This window comes from Pongo pygmaeus, chromosome 11 (assembly GCF_028885625.2).
Source record: "Pongo pygmaeus isolate AG05252 chromosome 11, NHGRI_mPonPyg2-v2.0_pri, whole genome shotgun sequence".
Lineage (NCBI taxonomy): Eukaryota > Metazoa > Chordata > Mammalia > Primates > Hominidae > Pongo > Pongo pygmaeus.
In genome coordinates this window covers 76,731,740-76,755,029 of record NC_072384.2, presented here as the reverse complement: position 1 = coordinate 76,755,029, position 23,290 = coordinate 76,731,740, and the positions used below count along the sequence as shown (strand labels likewise).

General features: G+C 39.8%; 1 long non-coding RNA gene across 2 annotated transcripts in view; it reads left to right on the top strand.

Moving 5' to 3' along the window:
* Positions 1-1,307: 1,307 nt before the first annotated feature.
* The window catches only part of LOC129031525 (uncharacterized), a 111,734-nt gene continuing 89,751 nt past the window's right edge, over positions 1,308-23,290 (top strand). For both annotated transcript variants that reach the window (XR_010122972.1, XR_008501070.1), the window contains exons 1-3: positions 1,308-1,377; positions 7,991-8,137; positions 10,529-10,582. This is a non-coding gene — a long non-coding RNA (uncharacterized LOC129031525). The remainder of the gene's footprint in view (positions 1,378-7,990; positions 8,138-10,528; positions 10,583-23,290) is intronic.

The window sequence follows — 23,290 nt, the reverse complement described above, 5'->3', positions numbered from 1 at the left end:
ATTGAAATAATAGAAATAGAAATTTTATGACAAAAGGGAATTTACCTGTTGACTATATTGACTGAAAATGGAGAATAGACTGATAATGTAGGAGACTCCATCTTACTTAGTAAATATTGTTAAAGTAATTTTATGGTCCTATTAGCATTTATGAAGTAGCTGCAGTGCTAAGATCTATAGAATGATGATTTGAAAACTTGTGTAAGAAAAGAACGAATCTGCACTGAGTGTCCTTCAAAAATGTCACAGTAATACTGTGTAATTTTCCTTTTTTATTTGTGTTTGCTTGTTTCGGACTAGTAATCAAAATTGTGGGTCAGGCAAGGTGGCTCATATCTATAATCCTGGCACTTTGGGAAGTGAGAGGATCACTTGAACCCAGGAGTTGGAGACCAGCCTGGACAACATAGTGAGATCCTATCTCTACAAAAATTAAAAAATTAGCCAGGCATGGTGGTGCCTGCCTGTAGTCCCAGCTGCTTGGGAGGCTGAGGTGGGAGGATCTCTTGAACCTGGGAGGTCGAGGCTGCAGTGAGCTGTGATTGCACCACTGCACACCAGCCTGGGCAACAGAGTGAGATTTAAAAAAAAAAAAAAAAAAAGGCCAGGTGCGGCGGCTCATACCTGTAATCCCAGCACTTTGGGAGGCCGAGGTGGGCAGATCACGAGGTCAGGAGATTGAGACCAGCCTGGCTAACACAGTGAAACCCCGTCTCTACTAAAAATACAAAAACAAAATTAGCTGGGCGTGGTGGCGGGCGCCTGTAGTCTCAGCTACTCGGGAGGCTGAGGCGGGAGAATGGCGTGAACCCGGGAGGCGGAGCTTGCAGTGAGCCGAGATCGTGCCACTGCACTCCAGCCTGGGAGACAGAGCAAGACCCCATCTCAAAAAATAAAAATAAAAATAAAAAAGACATCTTGAAATGCTCCTCTATTGTTCTACCATACTAATAGTGTCAATTGAAAGCCATCTTAGATGTTTTTGGGAAGCTTTGGTAGAGAGAATGTACTGCACTTTTTTCACTTTTTTACTTTATCCCATAAAGCAGGGGTCTCTAACACCCTGGCTATGGACTGATACTGGTCCCTGGCCTGTTAGGAACCAAGCCACACAGGAGGAGGTGAGCAGCAGGTGAGTGAGCAAAGCTTCATCTGTATTTACAGCCACTTCCGGTCGCTTGCACTGTGGCCTGAGCTCTGCCACCTGTCAGATCAGCAGCGTCACTAGATTCTGACAGGAGCGCAAATCCTATTGTGACCTGCACACAATAGGTTGTGCGCTCCTTATGAGAATCTAATGCCTGATGATCTGTCGCTGTCTCTCACCATCTAGTTGCAGGAAAACAAGCTCAGGGCTCCCACTGATTTCACATTATGGTGAGTTGTATAATTATTTCATTATATATTGCAATGTAATAATAATAGAAATAAAGTGCACAATAATTGTAATGTGCTTAAATCAACCCCAAACCATATCCCAGCCTGGTCTGTGGAAAAATTGTCTTCCACGAAACCAGTCTGTGATGCCAAAAAGATTGGGGACCAGTACCATAAAGTAAACTTTCTTTGGGAAAGTCCAAGAAAGTTACCTAATACTTAGGTTTCTTTAATGTGTGTATTCCACTTTACTAGGAAAGTCTATGAAGTCCATGTACACTGTAAACTATGTTTTATCATCTTTATATCCTGAATCAGAAGGCACTGCTGTATCTTTTCTTTTCTTGTTTCTCTGCTTCTGCATGTCACAGTCTTAATCACTTGCTCCTTTATTAAACAAACAAATAAACCCAATTAACAAAACAATTCCCTAATTATCAAAATGATGTAAACTTATTAATGTAACAATGAAACAATCATCCATAGTGTCATTTCCCAGGAATAACCACTGCTACTACTTTAATTTTTTTTCTTTCCAAATGGAATGAATGTGTAATTTTTGGTTTTGTTTTTAAACATCAGCATTGCAGGCGGTCTATGATCTGACATTTGCTCCCGACTGATTCAGTGTCATTACATCCGAAGTGGTTCTCACTTTTCTTGGGGCTTTTTAATCCTAAAACCTACTTAGAGAAGTGGAGTGCAATTATTATTAATTCACCTCCTTTCTTATGCTTAGGAAGATAAACCTGCACCAATAATAAAAGTCAAAACGTTCCTTAGCCAAGTCATGTTGATACATGAAAGTTTTCTCTAATTTATTTACTCAAAGCAGAGCATTGTAGACTAAAACATGTTCATTATGACTAATAGTCTTTTCCTAAGGCAAGATAATCACAACAGTGTCCTTAGGAAATCCTCTATATAATTGGAGTCAAACTCATATTCAGTTTTGTGTCAGTGTTTTCAGTAAACTTTGCATTACCAGCATTTTCCATGTCAATAAATATTTTTCAAAAACATTATTTTTAATGGCTTCAAATACCATTATTTACTTAATGACCTTCTGGTCTTTGGATATTTGGGTTGTTTGCATGTTTTAAAAACATTTATTTTGCTTTTATAACACTGTGGCAAAAACACTTGTATATAAACCTTTCACCTTAAGATGATTTCCTTGAGAATATATGCTTTAAGGATCCAATAACCTCTTAATTGGCCTCTATTACTTCAGAGTTTAGCTCCTGCCCATTGCTGCCAGATGAATCTTCCTAAAACATTAATTATGTTGTATCATTTCTTGCTCAACAGCCCACAATGACTTCTCATTGCCTAGGGAAAGAAACTTCCAAATTCTTTAGCTTGGGGATTGAGGTGCTTGACAGTCTTGTTTCTTTCAATTTCTATACTTGATTTTACCCAAAGTAACTGGGCGCTTTGGATGGCTTTGCTCTCACCTAGAACCCACCTAGAGGACTTTCACTGTTATCTTCAACCTTGCCTCCCTTATTTTCTGTTCCAAATCAAACACATAATACAGCTTCATCTCCAATGCTGATGTATGGGTGACATTGCCTATCAGAAAATAAAATAATTTAATTCATTCTTAAACATCTCAGTTATTTTCCCAAAGTTTCTCTCCTTCTAGTTAATGCCATATCTATTCCTTTTTCTTTTCTTTTTTTTTTTTTGAGACAGAGTTTCACTCTTGTTGCCCAGCTTGGAGTGCAATGGCCCGATCTCAGCTCACCATAACCTCCACCTCCCGGGTTCAAGTGATTCTCCTGCCTCAGCCTCCCAAGTAGCTGGGATTACAGACATGTGCCACCATGCCGGGATAATTTTTATATTTTTAGTAGAGACAGGGTTTCTCCATGTTGGTCAGGCTGGTCTTGAACTCCTGACCTCAGGTGATCCACCCACCTCAGCCTCCCAAAGTGCTGGGATTACAGGCCTGAGCCACTGCGCCCGGCCAGCCATGTCTATTTCTAATCAGTCTCCCCTGATACACCCTACCTGCCCCAGCTTTTCTTTTCTTGATATGCCAGGACTGTCTCTGTGTGTGTGTGTGTGTGTGTGTGTGTGTGTGTGTGTGTGTAAATGCATTATAAAATGTCTGAAAGTATATGAAATTCATGAAGAAGATTAAGGAAAACTTTTACTTTCTACTCTATATACCTCTGTATTGTTTGCACTTTTACAAGTATTTATTTTTAGCTGAAAAACAGTCATGTATATATTTGTTTTTTAAAAATATTTACAGGTTTGTATGATATAATGGAGGAAGGGTTTATGAAACTGCTTTCGAGATTTTTAAAGCTCAGATCAAATACCAATTTCATCCATGGCTTTGTTCTGATCATCTAAAAGCACTCTGCTATGTAAGTTCAACTGCTACCGTCTTTCAAAGTCCAGCTGAGTTTCTGTAGCTTATAAGAGTTGGCCTTGATTACTGAAGCCCACCGTTGCCTCCACCGATTCAAAACGTTGTATGAAATTGACTTTCTTGGTCTTCATTTGGGGCATAGGATGATGGAAAGAAAAGTTCATTTGATGGTTTAAAAAAAGATCAATTTAGCAGCAGCGTGAACCATGAAAATTGGTTCAGAATAACTTTCTGTTCATGTAACTCTTTTCTTTTTAAAATTTACTACGTATAGATCATTTATTCTTTGCTTTTTGTGTTTAGTGAGGAGCAATGATTGTAGGTACACTTCTCTCTATGTGATCCTGGCAATGTCACAAGTCCTTTTTGGTTTTCTTCATCCAGAATATGAAGGAGTTGAGCTAGGCATGTCTTCTAATGCACCTTCTGGTTCAAAAATTGTGATTCTGTTAGATGACATGATTTTGCCTGATAACTGACTTAATTTGAAAATGGTGGCCAGACATGGTGGCTCATACCTGTAATCCAAGTATTTTGGGAGTCTGAGGCAGGAGGACAGCTTGAGGCCAGGAATTCTAGACCAGCCTGGGCAACATAGTGAGACCTCATCTTTACAAAATTAAAAATAAAAAATCAGCTGGGCCTGGTGGTATTCACCTGTAGTCCCAACTACTTGGGAAGCTGAGGTGGGAGGATCGCTTAAGCCCAGGAGTTCAAGGCTGCGGTGAGCTATGATTATATCACTGCACTGCAGCCTAGGTGACAGAGTGAGGACTCTGTTTCAAAAAAAAAAAAAAAAAAAAGGGGGGGAGGAAAGAAAATGGTTACTTTTTGTTTATTTATTTATTTATTTATTTTGAAACAGGGTCTCACTCTGTCACCCAGACCGGAGTGCGGGGGTGCGATTATGGCTCATTGCAGGCTTGACCTCCTGGGCTCAAGTGATCCTGCTGCCTCAGTTTCTGAGTAGCTGCACTACAGGCATGCATCATCATGCCTGGCTAACTTCTGTATTTTTTGCAGGGGGTTTCATCATGTTGTCCAGGCTGGTCTTGAACTCCTAGGCTCAAGCAATCCTCCTACCTTGGCCTCCCAAAGTGCTGGGATTACGGATGTGAGCCACCGTGCCTGGCCTTTGGTTAATTTCTCTTTTAAAATGAAGTTATTCTAAATCTTTTTACCCCAACACACACACACACACACACACACACACACACACACACACACACACATATATATAATTCCATATAATTAATCTAGTTGACGTAGTGGAAACTGCATTGACTTTGAAATCAAAAGAACTTGATTTTGAATTCTAGCTCTACCATTACTGAATTCTGTTGTCTTAAACATGTTACTTAGTATCAGTTTCCTTACATATAAAAACAGGGTAATAATCTTCATCTCCCTGGACTATACATGTGGAGGCACCCAAGACAGTGCCTGATATATAGTATGCTCTCTGCAAATGCTAATTTTCTTTCTTCCTTTATCAGTAACTGATTTGTGAAAGGCATACTTTAAAAAGCAGCAAATGCTGTTTTATACATCTATATATCTACAAAGGAGTTTCAGAGAGAACAAAGTGGCTGCTTTAAAACAGTGATATGATAAGTATGAATATGTGCTAAGAGTTATGTAATTCTTGCTCTAACTATATGCAGAAATGCAGAGCTTTTTCCTTGTATGCTGTGGTTACTAATAGAGGGTTATAAAAGTCAAGTGCGTCTTTAATGCCTTATAATTAGTTGGTTAACATATTTAGCAACTAGGAACTTTAGATTGGGGTTTATGACAACTTGGCCTAATATCAAATACTATATAGTATATAGTATAGTATATCATATATATATATAGTATACTATATATTTGACATAGTATATCAAATGCTATATAGTTAGATGTGGGCTAACATCTAATTGGCATAGTAGACGCAGCATCTTGGGCCTACAATGCTTTTAGAGGCTTATGAAATTGTTTTAATTTCTTTTATTATTTATTTATTTATTTTTGAGCTGGAGTCTCACTCTGTCGCCCGGGCTGGAGTGTGGTGGTGGGATCTCAGCTCACTGCAGCCTCCACCTCTGGGGTTCAAGCGATTCTCCTGCCTCAGGTTCCCGAGCAGCTGGGACCACAAGTGCCCAGCACAGGCGCACGCCACCACACCTGGCTAATTTTTGTATTTTTAGTAGAGACAGGGTTTCACCATGTTGGCCAGGCTGGTCTCGAACTGCTGACCTTAAATGATCTGCCTGCCTCAACCTTCCAAAGTGCTGGGATTACAGGCGTGAGCCACCGCACACAGCCTGTTTTAATGTCTTTTAAAATCAGAAGAAAAAAATGAACTTTTAGGTCAAATAAAATGTTTTGATATATAGCATTAATATATTCATCTTTACACCAATGAGTTGTAAAACATAGTTTTATTTCTTTACTTTTCTGTGTAGGAAGGAGCCCAAGAAAGTTATAATATAGTCCTGGATACTTTAATGAAGGTTTAGACTTTCAGGAAACACATCTTCTGCCCTGGTCAGGCTGAGTGGTGTTAATGTGAACTAATTTCACCCTTTCCTGAGATGCACCAGAGAAGGAGGCTTGTTGGTGTGGTCAGAGTCCCATCCCAGCACATGGGTCTTTTTATTTTTTATTTTTGAAAAGTTTGTCTTACTTTTCTTTTTAAAAAAATTATTTTAATTTATTTATAATTTTTTTATTATTAGGATATATAATAGGTGTACATATTTATGGGGAACATGTGATCTTTTGACACAAGCACGCAATGTGTAATGATCAAATTAGGGTAATTGGGGTGTCTATCACCTTAAGCAGTTATTTCTATTTCTGGCTCCACAAGAAGGTAGGAGATAAGCCAGACATGAAAGCAAAACAATAAAAACAGATATTTATAGCAAGCCATAGAGTCTTCTAGCATAAGACTAGAATCTTAGGAGCAGAGAGTTCCCTCTTATCTCATACTTACGTAAATTTAATATATAAACTCCTTCATGAATATTAATGAATTTGTAAGTGAAGGTTTGGGAAAAAATGCAACAACAGCCAAAAACAATTGGTAATCTAATTTTGGCTGAATAAAAGAGAAATATGAACTGCTTAAAAATAGGAAATGCAGAATAGAGCTGACTTTCTTAGATATGGAAAATGGATGTTGTGGGAGGGAAGCTATGATGCAGAATGCCTCATTATAGAGCAAGCTTGTCCAGCCCGTGGTCCATGGGCCACATGCAGCCCAGGACAGCTTTGAATTCAGCCCAGCACAAATTCATAAACTTTCCTAAAGCATTATGAATTTTTTAAAAAGCTCATCAGCTATTGCTAGTGTTAGCATATTTTATATGTGGCCCAAGACAAATCTGCTTCTTCCAATGTGGCTCAGGGAACCCAAAACATTGGACATCCCCGATAGAGGGTCCCAATATAAAGAGGAACATTTAGTCAGTAAAGAAACTGACCTCAGCTCTGCCTCTTAATCTGTTGGCATTAAGGGGTGAAGTAAAATGGGAATCAGACATTATAATTCTATAATCTAACAAGTCCTTGATAGGACTTGATAGGACAAAACGAACCTGAGTGTTTTGTCTTGGGAGTCCTTGTTAATTTAAAATGCAGCCATAAGTGGAGGGGGCTGTAAGTTGGTTGGAGAGGAAAGATAGAAAGTGTCTTCTCCTACGACTGGGTCAGTGAGCTTTACTTTTCAGTTTAAATGGATGATTTTAGGTTAATAATAATTCATGTTAATGATAACTAACATATCAGGAGCACTTACTTTGTACCAGACACTAGGCTAAGCACTTTATATGGGTTGATCATTTAATCCCTGCAGCAATCCTGTGGTGTAGGATCTATTATCATTTCCATTTTACGGATGAAGAAACAACAGAATTTAGGGAGGTTAAGTGACTTCTTTTCAGTCTCATAGCCAGCAAAGGGCAGATCTGGAGTTTGAACCCAGGCAATTTGACCCTGGAGCTTGAATTTTAACTTCTGCCATTACCCAGAGGATCCCATCTATGGCAGGACTTTTAAGCAAAATGCAAGAGTATTATGGGTTGAGTTTCCCCCAACCCCAAATTTGTATTTTATTAAAGTCCTAACCAAAATACCTTAGAATGTGGTTGTATTTGGAGATAGAGTCTTTACAGAGATAATCATGTTAAAATGAGATAATTAGGGTGGGCTCTGATCCAGTATTACTGTTGTCCTTTAAAGAAGGAGACATGCATACAAGGAGAACGCCAGGTGAGCATGAAGACCATCATCTGCAAGCCAAGAGAGGTCTGGAGCAGATCCTTCAGAGCCCTCAGAAGGAACCAACCCTGCTGGCACCTTGATTTTGGACTTCCAGCCTCCAGAATTGTGAGACCATACATTTCTGTTAAGTCACCCAGTCTATGATACTTTGTTAGGCAGATGTTTAGGGGCTAAAACATCTGCTGTGTAGACTAGTCCTATAGCAAGATAAAGTCCTCCAATACTATTTTGGAAACCCTGAATGCATCTTTTATCCTCTTTGTAGACAGAGAATAATCAAAATTTGGGAAATACGATTTTGCTTTTTGTTCTTTCAGTAATTTTGGACAAATTGAAAATAAAAGTAGTCCAATAATTTAGGATCAACAGTGTAAGCACCTTGAATTCATGGCAAGTAAGACTTGGTGCATGGTAAAATTAAGTTGTCTTCTGTGCCTCTCAGACTAATATCAGACATTGTTGCCAAAATGAATTTCCAACTCAATCCAAATAAATGGCAGTGGTGATAGTAAAGTTGTCGAGCTTAAGAACATTTAGACACCCTTGGCGAAGAAAGCTATTAGACTGAGCTGAAGTGTCTTAATCACATTAAAAATATGTCCAAAGATATGCCCAATGATACTGGTTCAGATTGCATCAGATGAAGAGTTACTTTGGCACAAATCATTCAGTGGAAAAGTTGGTAGGATAATAAAAAAGCTATTTCAGGCAGACGATTTTAAAATATTTCTCTGTAAGACTGACTTAAAGTATTATAACCATAGTTGCAGCATTGCTCATATTACTTTTATACAAATTATTTGTATACTATGGAAGGGAGTAGTTTATTCTTCCTAAATTTCTCCTTCCTTCTTCTGTCACACCAAATGTATTGCTTGCATGACTCTGTTGAGGAAGTCGGAGTCTTTCCTAACCACCTTTCTGACAGGTGGCACTTTGAGAGCTCACTTGGTTTCTCAGTGTTTCCTTATAAGCCCCGATATAATATTTATTTAATTATGCTAGTCTCAAGGGGCTTTAACCAGTGAAAGTTCTCCAGAAGGAGATCAAATGCTTTTTTTCTGGCCAGGCACAGTGGCTTATGACTATAATCCTAGTGCTTTGGGAGGCTGAGGTAGGAGGATAGCTTGAGGCCAGGAGTTCAAGACCAGCCTGGGCAACATAGCAAGACCCCGCTTCTAAAATAAAAACCAAAAATTAGCTGGGCATGGTGGTGTACACCTGTAGTCCTACTACTTGGGAGGCAGAGACAAGAGCGCTGCTTGAGCTGAGGTGTTCGAGGCTGCAGTGAGCTATGCTTATGCCACTGCATTGCAGCCTGGGTGATGGAGCAAGACCCTGTCTCAAAAAAAGTTTTTTTTCTTTATTTGTTTGTTGTTTTGAAATATTGAAATATAAATGAGATTCATAGGTGAAAATAATTTCTTAAAAAATCATATATTATTACATAGGTCTTCAAAAGAAATAATTGATCAGAAGGTATTCTCTTAGTTGTTGACATAGTTTGGATATTTGTCCCCTCCAAGCCTCTTGTTGAAATTTGATCCCCAATGTTGGAGGTGGGCCCTGGTTGGAGGTGTTTAGGTAATAGTGGCAGATCCCTCATGATGGACTTGGTGCTATCCTTACTGTAACGACTTCGTTCTCATTCTATTAGTTAATGTGAGATCTGATTGTTAAAAGGAGCCTAGCACCTCCTACCCCTCTCTCTTGCTCCCTTTCTCACCCTGTGACACACTGGCTCCCCTCCCTTCTGCCATGATTGGAAGCGTCCTGAGGTCCTCACCAGAAACAGATGCTAGTGCCTTTCTTTTTGTATGGCCTGCAGAACCATGAGCCAAATAAACATCTTCATAGCAATGCAAAGTGGACTAAGACAGTTGTGATTTGAACATATAGGTAGGATGTATTTAATTGTATGTAAATTATAATTTTGATAGTCATATTAGACTAGGAAATGGCATAGAAGACATTTGTTGCACATGATAAGGGTACCAGATGCCTCTTGTGTGCCACTTGAGATTTTCTGGCCTTCACCTGTCTCCCTAGAGCTTTGGTCCTCTTCTTCTACTCCAAAGGCTGCGATGGCAACTGACTTGTAAGGCCTCAGGATGCAGGAGTTGTGAGGGAGTTGGTAGATAATCTCTTTTTCTCTTTTCCACCCGCCCGATGGACTAGTCCATGGAAAAGCTTTCTGTGCAACCTATCCCAGTGAGCATGTCTGTTTGTGAAGTGGCTGATTTGCCATCGCAACAGTTTGTAGTTGCTTCCCTTGCTAACCTGTGGCAGTTCTCTTTCCCGTCACTCACGCTGACCTGGGATCACACCTCCCAATAAAGTTTAGCACTTAAGCCTTGCCTCAGCTTCAACTTTCAAGGGAACTTTGTCTAGGGCAATAAGAGTTCCATCAATGTTTAGTAAATGGAATGGAATACAAAGTAAAATGCAGGCCAAATGGGGGCTTTTGTTAATCATTTTAATCTTTCTATGTTTCAGAAGAACTTGATCTATACCTCCTGACCTGTTCATCTTGTAGCTGCCTCTCGACAGGTAAGTGTGATGCTAGAAATAATCAGCCAGTCAATGCCTATTTCATTGGATAGTGAGTGATGAAGTCACATTTCCAAAAGGCTTATTTAATAAGGGAAGGGTGAATTATTCTGGGTGAGAACAGTCCAGATTGTGAGCCTGAAACTCATGTTTTCCTCAGAGAAATAGCTCACTTTTAGCTAATCCATCTTCTCTAGGTACCTCTACGGTTAGGCAAAACTGCTACACAAATTCTGACCTTCATTTTTCCTTGAAAAGAGAACTAAAGTATTTCTCTAGTGTTTATCCAGTTTCAGTGGATTTGTGATGTGTACATGAGACTTGAAAGACTGAAAATGTGAGGCTGCTCTGTGAAATGGACAAAAAAGAGAGAAGGCAACTTTAATTTAATTTTTTAACCACTCTCTTGCCTTTAGTAACTGAGAATTGTTAGAAATGCATAGTAACTAAAGGCAAATTGGTTAAGACATTCAAGATGTTAAACAAAGGATACATAGCATTTGTTTTTTATTTCAGTGCCTGCCTGTACTAGGGACCCAGACTTTTATGCTCTTGGGGAGGCAGGCAGGCATTATTACTATTTTTATTGTCACGACTGTTATCAATAATAAAGAAAATGGTTACAGAAATTAAAGTAAGGAGGTGCCAGCTATGCTGACCTGTATGAAATCTTTTGCAATTTAATGAAAAAAGACAAGAAGAGACAATGTTTAGAGTATGACCTATTTTTTTCATGTGTTTATTAAATTGGGTCAGGTAACTATATTTGCAGGTAACTTTTTAAAAGAATTATGTAGTCAATCATATCCATAGTAAATGAGCAAAAGTATAAATCTGTATAATTTGACAACTGAAAAGTATGAAAAGGAAAGCCTTGGTAGGGAACATTAACTTAAAAAAGGAAAACTGAAAGGTCTGCTTTTATCAAGATACATGCAGGGGAGATTTATTATAAATCAACTGATCAGACATATGAGTCATACTCATGGATGTTACTGGAACTGGCTCTTTGGTTCTTACCATCACTGGAGGTAATGCTTGATCTTTTCACTGACCATAAAGATGTTTCAAAATCAGTAACATAAGCTGCACTCTACAATAGAGTCCACCGAGGCCAACTGCAGCTACAAATGTATTGATGTCCAGCAAAGATGCGATGTTCATCTGGCTTTTACTTTTGCTATAAGGGCAGAAGTGAAAAAACATTTATTTTGACTAACATAAAGTCATTATAAATGAGGCAAGACAGCATTGGAGCATGAAGAATGAGCATCCCATCCATGCTAGTGGGAAAATTAAGAGATGGTGTGAGCTTCATGTCGGTGGAGGTGCAATGAGCAGGATTCACACGGACATCCATTGTGGTCATTTCTAGACTTTCTGGCAGGAACCTTAGACTGCTCCCTAGGAGCGTCAGGTCGTTGAGCTGTAAGTGCCACTGTGGGACAAAAAGAGAGTGTAAGCAGTAGGCAACATTGACAGGCTTCAGGTTCAAGTAGAGGAGAAACTAAGGAGTGGAATATACTGTAAAGGCAGACCATTCAACCTGGATTTCCCTTCAGTAAAGCAATCCCTTTCATTGTGTCCTGGAAAAAGTACAATCAGTAGTGTAGCCCAGTGGAAACCTAATGTCATTCTATGGGTTGGCTGCATCAGAAACTTCTAGGGAGCTTTAGAAATCAACACCTCCCAGAGGTTTTTATTCATTAGGTCTGAAGCGGGACCTGGAATTCTGTATTTTAAAAAAATTTCAGCCAGTGCAGTGGCTCATACCTGTAATCCCAGCACTTTGGGAGGCTGGGTCAGAAGAATGCCTTGAGGCCAGGAGTTTGAGGCCAGCCTGGGCAATACAGGGAGACCCCATCTCTACAAATAATAATAAAAAACTTAGCTGAGCATGGTGGCATACACCTGTGGTCCTAGCTACTAGGGAGGCTGAGGCAGGGGGATTGCCTGAGCGTGGGAGGTTGAGGCTGCAGTGAGCCATGATCATGCCATTGCACTCCAGCCTAGATGACAGAATGAGACCCTGTCTCAAAGACAAAAATAATCTCTGCAGGTATTTCTTATAATCAGTCATGTCCAGGAACCTCTGATCTAAACTCCACTTAAATGTTGACAGTAACAGGCCGGGTGCGGTGGCTCATGCCTGCAATCCCAGCACTTTGGGAGGCTGAGGCGGGCAGCTCACCTGAGGTCAGGAGTATGAGACCAGCCTGGCCAACATGGTGAAACCCCGTCTCTACTAAAAATACAAAAATTAGCTGGGCTTGATGATGCACGTCTGTAATCCCAGCTACTTCAGAGGCTGAGGAAGGAGAATCACTTGAACCCGGGAGGCAGAGGTTGCAGTGAGCCAAGATCACGCCACTGTACTCCAGCCTGGGTGACAAGGACAAGACTCTGCAGGGCGTGGTGGCTCACGCCTGTAATCCCAGCACTTTGGGAGGCCAAGGTGGGTGGATCACAAGGTCAGGAGATCGAGACCATTCTGGCTAACACGGTGAAACCCCTTCTCTACTAAAAATTCAAAAAAATTAGCTGGGTGTGGTGGTGGGCACCTGTAGTCCCAGCTACTCAGGAGGCTGAGGCAGGAGAATGGCATGAACTCAGGAGGCAGAGCTTGCAGTGAGCAGAGATTGCGCCACTGCACTCCAGCCTGGGTGACAGAGTGAGATTCTGTCAAAAAAAAAAAAAAAAAAAAAAGCCAACGATAACGCTGAGCTCATTATTTTTTGGTTGCTGGTTAGCTAAAGTGGTTATATGTTTCCATCTTATTTCAAACCAAAATCTGCATCTTTAAAACATCTACCCATTCTTTGGTTCTCTTTGGGTCTTGCAGAGTTATTTAAAAGTTTTAGACCAAGTTGGACAATTTGAATTTGTGGTGGACCTAGTCATAATAGTTCTATGATCTTATCTAGCAGCAAGGTCGTCTGGGAGTAGAGAATGAGAAATATGAAATAATCCAGATTTAGGGATTGGAATGATGGAAGATTAAGGAATTGAGGGATTGTAGGATGCTGCAGCGGGTAATGCTGAAATGACCATCCATTGCTGGGGAGAAAACTGAGGCCTTTTGAGCAGATATGGACTGGCATATGGGGAGAGACCATGTGGTTGAGGGGTGGGCTAGGCTGAGGGGGTAAAACTCAGTGTTGCCTGTGCCCATGTCTAGCTGGTCTTCCATCTATTTCTTAGGTTCTCAAACAGTATTTTTTTTACTGAGTGTGACAAAAGGCAGATTGAACAGATACATTGGGAGCAGGAGAAGAAAGTGAGGAGATTGTTTCAGAAAGGGAGAGTGACTAGAGATCTTAGAGGGCAGCAGTTCCTAGTGATGAGAAAATAAAAGTTGTGGCGAACATGCAATGGAGTTGAAAGAGCTGCTGGCAGATTCGGTGGTCAACATGGATGGATGATGCTGTTATTTTGGATAATGGTTAAAGACAGGAGAGAGAGAGGAACTGTGACTCAGGTGCTGAAGTGTTTGAGCACAGTGTTTGGAAGTGGGGTGGATGTGAAATAGAAATGAAAAGAGGATGGAAAGGGCATGGAGTGCCCAGGTGTGGCCCTGTCGTCTGGGTGAGTTTGGGCAAGTCCCACATCCACTCTGGACCTCTGTAGTTTTCAAGTGAATAACATTCTATCTCCCTTACAGAGTCATTGGAAGCTCAAGTGAGACACAGTAATGATGTACGTAAAAGCCACTTTGAAAAGATAGATAATCGTCAGGCTGAACATGGTGGCTCACTCCTGTAATCCCAGCACTTTGGGAGGCCAATGTGGGTGGATCACCTGAGGTCAAGAGTTCGAGACCAGCCTAATCAACATGGAGAAACCCCATCTCTACAAAAAATACAAAATTAGTCGGGTGTGGTGGCGCATGCTTGTAATCCCAGGAGCAGTTCCTAGTGATGAGAAAATCGGGAGGCTGATGCAGGAGAATTGTTTGAACAAGGAGGCGGAGGTTGCAGTGAGCTGAGCTTGCACCATTGCACTCCAGCCTGGGCAACAAGAGCGAAACCCCGTCTCAGCAGAAAAAAAAAAAAAAAAGATAGATAATTGTTAAGGGCTGTCCTAGTTTTAAGATCGTGCAACACAATTATTCTAGTTATGACACATCAATGTTATGAGATGTCATAAAATGTATGTATTGCAAAGCTACAATTTCACTTGAAATAAAAATATGTAAAACCAGTACTCTATAGCAGAAACAGCCAAACAACCATTAAGCTAACTGACTTTTATGTCTGGAATTTATCAGTCATGTTTAGGGAAGATGATTCTAATACTTCGTTTCCTTTCATCTAGCATATGTTGGCCCCTTTAGAAAGATCTAGAAATCCACGTGTTGTACATAAATCTGGGGCTGTTGTTACTGCACATGTACCTTCCACAACTTGATTTTCTGTGATGTCAGTGATTCAGGTAAAAATATGATGTCACTAAGTGGTCCTTTGATTTTGGCATTTCATTTTCAAATTTGTTAGAATTTGTTATAATTCTGTAACTCTGACTTGTAAGTTATAGAGACTGGGTTTCTCTCTAGTATTTATTTATTTATTTATATTTTTTGAGACAGAGTCTTGCTCTGTCACCCAGGCTGGAGTACAGTGGTGCAATCTCAGCTCACTGCAACCTCCGCCTCTCAGGTTCAAAAGATTCTCCTGCCTCAGCCTCCTGAGTAGCTGGGACTACAAGCGTGCACCACCACACCCAGCTTTTTTTTTTTTTTTTTTGTACTTTTAGTAGAGACGGGGTTTCACCGTGTTAGCCAGGATGGTCTCGATCTCCTGACCTTGTCATCTGCCCGCCTCAGCCTCCCAAAGTGCTAGGATTACAGGTGTGAGCCACTGCGCCCAGCCTCTAGTATTTCTTTATAGGTCTCTTGAGCCGTTATTCTTCTTCTGACTTTGGAATATGCAAAACTCACACACAATCTGGGGGAAGATGCAGTTACAAAGGTAACCTAAGCATTTCTTACATTGGCTTTACTTTTCACATTATTGCTTCTGCTGTGAAGTACAATCTCCAAATCTCACTAAGTCCAAAGTTGGATTCAAATATGTTTTTTATTAATTGGTCTCTTGTGTCTCATTTCTAATATGGTAGTGGCCACCTAGTCCTTTAGGAGGTTCAAGGGCTTAAAACATGAACTTTTGGTAAAGGAAGGAGGTAATCCCAGATTCACAGTGTTCTTTCTTGAAGGATACTTGACAGAAACTGAAAGTCTGTTTCCAGGAGCCTAATCCTTGGCACAGGCAATATTTGTGGCCTAGGAACATCATAACTACTGTAGGTTCTTATTTAAACCCTTCCTGGATGGTGTTGGTTCTAAGAAGCTGAAGGACAGAGGTGAAAAGAGGAAAAACATTCTTCTGAGAACGATGAGGTCAGTTTTCTAATGTTTGGAAGACATTTCATCAATTTATAACTAACTCATGCCCAATGATAATTACCATGTACATCTATTTCTCTCTGCAAAATAAAATGCAGAGGAGTTGGCTGCAATTTATACCAAACCCTCTTGCTAATGAAGTAAAAGGCATAGAAAACTTGGGGGAATCTTGTACCTAACAGAAGAAACTACTTGGGAGCTAGATTTCCCAGAAGAGATCTGGGGGAAAAAAAAGTTTAAATCACAAGGATTGAAACTGAAATTATGTTAATGGTAGCTTTCAGAAAAGGAGATTAAACAATGAAAAGATAATTTTGGCAGGATAGAATTGAATCTTTTGTATCACTTTGGTATTTTTCCTGGGCCTACATTGCTGGAAGGTGACTGTGTCATTTCCTTACTCTGTTTGGCTCAAGAGTTTTACACCCTGTAAGTATGCAAAGAAAAAGATATGTTGAAGCCCTACCCCCTCCCCTGCCCCGGACTGCCCCGTATCTCAGAACATGATCTTAAATAATTTGAAAATAGCATATTTACAGTGGTGACAGTGAAAATGAGGTCATTGGGGTGGGCCTACTCTAATGGACTGGTAACCTTGTATAAAGGTTATACAAAAAGGAACTTTGGACACAGAGGAAGACATGCATGGAAGGAAGATGGCATGAACACACATGGAAAGCACAGCCATGTGGAAATGGAAACAGAGATTGGAGTTGTACTGCCACAAGCTGAGGAATGCCTGGAGCCACCAGAAGCTAGGAGAGAGGCATGAAATAAATTCTCCTTCATAATCCTTAGAAGGAACTAGCTCTGCCAACACTTTGACTTTGGACTTGTAGCCTCCAGAAATGAGACTATAATCTCTTGTTTAAGCCACCCAGCTTGAGGTGTTTTGTTATAGCAGCCCTACAGAATTGACATACTCTACTTGCATCAAACCTAGGAACTTTCAATGTTTACACAAATCCTTCACTGGTTATTTGAGAAACAAATTTTCCAAGCTTCTAAAATGCCTGGAACTCTATTCTCCACTCTATTTCCTCCGCACAGCTGTGGATGAATGACAGGTAAATATAGTCCCTGTTGGGAAGATTCTCACTTGTTCAGAAAGGATGAACTGTGTAAGTGAAGTGAATTGCACGTGAATTGTGATGTAGATTACTTCACGTCATGACCAGTAAAACCTTAGACCTTAAGAATCTCCCAGATGAAGGAATATTGACAGATCTTATATATGGGGAGTGTGTTGCGATAATAACCAATTCAAAGCAGAATATTGCTTTTCTCCAAAGAAGATTCAAAGAGGGAGTCAATAACATTAACCTTCACATCAGCTAGTCCAAGATGAAATACTAGCTCAGACATCGACTAATCAAGAATGTCTTGTCCCTTGTGTTCTTGTGTTGAGAAATAACTTAGTTCAGTATCTTTAAGATTTATTTATCTTGTATTTGCACTGATCACATACATTGAACTGCGAAGTGGAGCCAAGAACTGTATTTCTAAAGCTGAGCTGGTGATAGACAGACTGTCTCTCAGTCCTTGGAGTCAATCCAGCCATCTTAAATATTGAAATGTTTCTTTATGATGCTCTAGAGACATTTTCATCATGCTGTATTCTTTAGAAGCAGCTGAACTTAACAATTGCATCTGAATGTTTTTCTAAGATGGGTAAATTCTCTTAGTAAAAATTACTTGAAATGCTGGTATGAATGACTGACAGAAAACACCTACATGGACATTTAAGAAATATAAATAAAATATACCTGGTGAAAAGGGGAAATATGAATATTTTAACTTGACATATCTGTATCAAATAAAAATATTTTATTAGATAAAATAAAATATAAAATTTTAACTTGACACACGCAGGTATGTGTACACTTGCATGCAAGTCTACATTTTTACTTAAGTTCAGTTTAAGTATCTATAGAGAGAAGATTGGAGGTGTAAAAGTCCATTTGCATCTTTATCAGTACTTTAAACCATTGTAGTCCTTTATCAGTCAGATATTGTTAATCACCATCGATACTACCAGTAGTGCTACTATTACTATAGTTACCAAGTACCAGGCAATGTGATAATGGCTTCATCTATGCAATGCTCTTTATCCTTTTGACAACTCCATGAAGTGTATACCTTTGTCTCTATTTTACAGATGAGGACACTAAGGTTTAGAGATATTAAGTAGCTTGGACAAGATCTCACAGTAAATGGTGGAGCTGTAATTAAAAACCCAGATCTTTCTGACTCCAGAGCTTGTATTCTTATCTATTTTGCAGTTTTGTCCCAAGTGTACTCTTGGGAGCAAAAAATTCTATTAGGACAAGTAAAGACCCTACTCTGAGAGCACAATTTTAAGTTGGCAAAGATCACGCAGAGCTGATATGTATGTAAGGAAGCTGCAGAATGCCTCAGGAACTGAACAATGCCAAAGCCGTGCCAATGGAGAGAGCAGCCATTCTTGGCACTAAATAGACAACAATAGCACCTTTAAACAAAATTAATAAAGACTCAATACCTTAGTGTATACCTAATGCAGCCATAGACAAAGACTGAGAACCTTGTGTAATATAGGTCCTGATACAGGAAGTGAACATCCAGCATGACACTGCAGGAGACAAGAACATGTAGTAGGTGCGGAACAGGCAGAAGAGGGCTAGCAATCTTGGGTGACCTAAGAAGAGGAAATGGTTGGGACTGGAACAGAGGCAACTCTCTTGGCCACTGTTGGTCAAGAAGAGGAATGATAAGTTAATATAAGAAACACATAACATGGCTGTGAACTCTTTGACACTCTTTTCATGGAGAGATAGAGCTCTGTGTCTTCTCTTTTTATATCTGGGCAGACTTGTGACTGCTTTGCCCAAAAAAGTATGATGGAAGTGATGCCATGAGGCTATGTTACTGAGGCTGGATCACAAGACCATGCAGCTTCTGCCTTATCATTCTTCAGCCCTGAGACTCCAGGTAAGAAGTCCAACTACCCTAAGGCTGCCATACTAGAAGGGCTGCATAGAAATGCTCTGGTGATAGTTCTGGCTAAGTCCAACTTTACAACAATCTGTCTTCCCTACAAGGTGTCAGACATGTGATTGAGGCCATTGGCCATCTGCCAGCTGCATACAGCAGAGTGATCACCATCAACATTTTGTGGAACGATGTGGGCTCATCAGCTGAGCCTAGTCCAAATTCCTGACAGGCAACATCATATGACATAATAAAATGGTGGTTGTTTTGAACCATTGGGTTTTAGAATAATTTGTTCCATAGCAATAGATAAATGGAACCCCTGAGGATAGAAGTCATAGTTTATGGACCATTCCCATTCATTGACCTGGTGGAATAATTGCATGTGGAAGTTTGGGGTGAGATGTAGAACTTCAAGGGTTTCCTTCATAAGTGGGATTGTGAGATTTCAGAATATCTTAATGTACAGTTTTATTGAATGACATTGGCTATGTGGGAAAGTAGTCTGCCTGGGAAGGGAATGAGTCGTGAAAGTAGAGACTCAAGTACTGGGCTAGATCTTTGTGGTTTGGACTCTAGCTTTAGTTCTCTTACTGATACACTGTCAGAACTTGGGCAAATCTTGCAACCTTGATAATGTTTGGTCATAATATCTCTCCTACCTTCCACATAGGGAAGATGTGGCCTTGAGGAAAACACTAGTCTGTATGAAAGCAATTTAAAAAATATGAAAAATATGAAGTACTATGTAAATGTATAACTTCTCCATTCATTCACTGAGTTGCATTTATACTGCTGTTTAGCACTTATCACATTGTATTGTAATCAGATGAATGCATTAACCTCTTCCCTACTCCTAGTACTTAGAATAGTACAGATCTCATAGTAGGTGCTTATAAATATTTATTGAAAATGGTTTCTTAGAATTAACACTAGATAAGGAAGACTGGAGAAAATTTAGCTAGAGACTAGTGCAGAATTTTACAAATAATGTTTGTAGTATAGAAGATGTTAGAATAAATCTACTGTCATCTATCTTAATTTTCTGATACACTCAATAGAATACCACATATTTGACCATGACAAATCTTAGTAAAAAGCCAGATGGGGGACGTAATCCAGTGGTTGTGGTGGGTACAGTACTTACCAGATCTACTTTAGAATGCCAAGAAACTTGGTAGGAGAGGAGAAAGGGATTAGATAAAGATGGATCCCATTTCAATGATTAATGAATATAGCATTGTCCAGAAAGTTTATGACTTTGGAAATCAACTTGCTAGAAACTTTGAGTGTCCTCTACTGGCAAAGAAATGCCTGGGATGCTCTGAAGAGTTACATAGAAAGTTCATGGGCCAGCGCTGCCTTAGTTCAACTAAACAGTCACCGTGAATCTCCTCTGTGGAGTATAGACATGCCAGGGACATGGTCTCTTACTTTGGGGAGGTTACAGTCTAGTAATAGTGCAGGAACATTGCTTTCAAGTTGTTTGCAAACTTAGATAGTGAAAGAGTGTTTTTGATACTCTTCTTCCTTCAGCCAGTGCTTGCTTCCTTCTAGGATTTGTGAAATCTGCTTATAAAAACAGAAAGCTATTGGGAAGCTATAGGGTTGGGGAGATTCTTTACACTTCATTTTCTTTAATCTTTTTTTGGCATTCAGTTCCTGCTCTACAAAGTAGGGATAATAGTTTCTTTACTGTGTTGGAAGTAATTAAAACATTTTAAGAATGCTAAGGTTCATTTTAAGAATGAACCTTCCTGGAATGGCAGTCAGGCAATAAATGTCCTTCCTCAGTCTCCCTTCCCCCCCTAAAATATAAAAGGTTCTGTTTGTCCATATGTCCTATAACTCATGCAGACCTCACAAAGGTGGTGGATACATTTCTGAGGTTTGGCCCAGCTCCTTCCCTCTCTGCAGAAGTGGGGTGGTGGGTGAGGAGAACGGTCACTTGTATAGAAAGATGGAAGGGTGGACTCCTCATCTCCAAGTAGCTTTACCTTTGCTGATCCCTGAAATTCCATTAGAAATTGATTTATGGGAAGTACTGGGTTTTTAGAAAATGTCTACTAAAATCCAAGATTTTGCCAGATGAGGTGGCTCATGCCTGTAATTCCAGCATTTTGGGAGGCCCAGGTGGGAGGATCACTTGAGCCCAGGAGCTTGAGACCAGCCTGGGCAACATAGTGAGACCGCCATCTCTCCAAAAAAAGTAGCCAGGTGTGGTGACACGTGCCTGTGGTCCCAGCTACTTGGAGGGCTGAGGTGGGAGGATTGCTTGAGCCCAGGAGGTCAAGGCTGCAGTGAGTCATGATCATGCTACTGGACTCCAGCCTGGGTGACAGAACAAAACTGTCTCAAAAACAAACAAACAAACAAACAAAACAACAACAACAAAATTCCCAGGTTCCTCTATACTAGGAGGCAGTGTAGTGCAGTGGAAATGGGAGTAAGCTTTAAGCTACAGAGACCTGAGTTTAAACCCCCAAATCTTCGACTTTGTTGCCCTGAACAAGTTATTTAACCTCTCTGAACTTCAATTGCTCCATTCATAAAATGCTTTGGAGGGTTGTTGTAAAGTGTACAAATGATATATGCAAAATGGTAGACAGTCAAGGAATAGTGATTATTACTCATGAGCCATCACGACAGATAACACTAACTGAAGCTACTGCAGGGTGGGTACCTTGGGAAGGAAGGGACAGCCAGAAGAGTAAAGGGGCCAAAGGGAAAGGGGAGCAGGCCTTCTAAATATTGCCTCCATCACAATTTGTCTTGAGCAGGGTATCCATGAACTTGGATGGGAAAAAAACTTGTCTTTATTTTCACTGAACTCCAACTGAAATTTAACATCGCTTTTTATAATGTATACAAGCAACAAGCCCCAGTAATATCAACAATATTTGTGAATTTGTCACCAAATTATAAATATGTTCATATAACATTATAATGGTTGCAGATATTTCAAAATATCATTTATACCAGGCACTACTTTAAAATTGTGATAGTTGTTACTCCTGCCACTGACACTTGCTATTTACTGTTACTGAAAAAGCACATGCATTACTATGCACTAGAATGTTTTAGAAAATATTTTGATAAAAGCATATCAAGATAATTAGCTCTTTTTGCAATCCTATTCATTTGTTTTACATACTCTGAGAAGGGGTCCATAGGATTCCCCTGACTACCAAGTGGGCCATGCACAAAATTAAAACACTTTTGTCTAGAGCAAGAACCAGCTGGGTAGTGTAGCTACCAAGAGTCACTGGGGAGTTTGTCTCCTTTTCTGAGGGTTGCTGGTAAAAATAGAAATATTTACCACTGTGGCCTTCCATTACTCAAGCAAATGGAAAGGGAGATATCTGTATATTGATATCTATTCCTATATGCTTTTCTCTTCTCATTTTCACACCCAGAAGTGGTGGTTGTGGACAAAAAAGAGAATTGTATTAATGGTATTCATTACAAACAGAAAGTTAAGAAGATAGGTTGTTATTTTGTCTGACCTTGAATAACATATTTATTTCTTACATGTGGGAAGAATACATATTTATTTCTTACATATTTATTTCTTACTAGATTAATCCATTGAGGGAAATGGGAACAAAACCACTTTATTATTTTTTTCTGAATAAGTTGAGATGTTCAGCCTGTTTGTTGTAGCCCCCTCCTCTGTAAGGTGGTTGAGATGTTTGGGAGGTTAGGAGAGTGGGGGATAGGGCTGGATGCAGAGAGAGGGAGAAAGAGAAGAGACCAAGGAATTTCACAGGCAATTTGACTTGACAAGAATTAACTAGACTTGTGACTTCAGACTTTTCTCATGTATTCCATAAAATAATTTTGAAAGAGTCTTTCCGAGTTGACATCTAAATATTTTTTATCATAAATTTAAATAGTTGCAAAGTGTACATTAGATGATGTATCCTTTAGATATATCCATGATTAAAGTATATTTTCATCTGAATATTGGAGCTGCAGCTTTAGCTCATTAAATTCATGGAGAGTGTCCATCATATAAATTAATTGGCAAAGCTAGTCCTTATTGTCAAGCCGTTCTGCCAATTTGGACTCACTTTCTGTCAGAAAAAAATCTTATTTCATTTTTTAAACTCAAATAAATGTATTAGAACGTGGCATTTTGGAACCTTCTTGCGTCTGAATTCTAGTTCTAAGAAATGAAAGAAGGAAACGAGGGAGACAGGGAAGGAAGAAGAAAGGAAGGATGTTGGTGCAGAGGGTTGTCATGACTTTTTTGCCTCTCTTCAATATCAATATTTCCTTCTGAAGCCCCCTTGCTTTTTTCTATGAGGACTCTCCCTCCAGAGGAAGCCGTGGAG